The sequence below is a fragment of the Triticum aestivum genome, chromosome 2D, assembly GCF_018294505.1.
Source record: "Triticum aestivum cultivar Chinese Spring chromosome 2D, IWGSC CS RefSeq v2.1, whole genome shotgun sequence".
In the NCBI taxonomy this organism is placed as follows: domain Eukaryota; kingdom Viridiplantae; phylum Streptophyta; class Magnoliopsida; order Poales; family Poaceae; genus Triticum; species Triticum aestivum.
Window position 1 is genome coordinate 161,060,332 of NC_057799.1, and position 890 is coordinate 161,061,221.

The window sequence follows — 890 nt, forward strand, 5'->3', positions numbered from 1 at the left end:
CGGAGCCCGCGCCGCCGCCTGGATCTCGCCGGAGCCTCCCCACCGGACCTCGTCGTCTCCTCCCCGAGCCCCACTGCCCTGTCCCTACGCCCAGCGGTGAGGCCCCCGACCTCTTCCCCTCTGCCCTCCGCACCTCGCGCGTGGCCGCCTCCTGCTTTCCCTCGACGCGCTCATCGCAGCCCCCGCACCGGCCCTCGCCTCTGCCGCCCCTGTGCGTCGCCCACCGCCCGCGTCGACTGCGCGCGCGCGATGGTGCTCCCGCCTTTGCTCGCCCTTCCTCGTGAACGCGTCCGCCACCCCCGCGCTCGGCTACGCCGCCCGCTGACGGCCGCACCCTGCCGTCGTCGCCACACGCGCCGCGAGGCCGAGCCCTGGCGCTTCTACACTCAACGCCGGCGCCTCTGCAGCCCACCTCCGACAACCCCACGGCCATCCTCCGGAGCGCCTCGTCGCGTTGCGTTTGCCGAGCCCACTCACAGATCCAGCCGTCGCCGGAGATGGTCGGCCGGCGAGCACCTCCGCTCTCTGTTCGCATCGCCGGTGTACCACCGCGTGTGGCTCACTGATAGGTGGGCCCGCCCGGTTTAACCAACCCCCTAACCACGTAATTAGATAGAACCTAATAAAATTGTTTAGTTGAATAACTGGAAATGACATGTGGACCCTTTTCTTAAAAAACATATGTTTAAAATTATCTAAGTCAATGACATGTGGCCCCCCACCTAATCTGTTTAAATTAATTAAACAATTAATTTACACTGTCTCTATGATAGCTGGGTCCCACCAGCCAGTTTGACCAGTCAACAGTCAATATGTTGACCGCTAACTGGACTGCTGACTCAGCCCCTGTACCCCACTGTCAGCCTCTGCTGACTGGACAGTTGACTCAG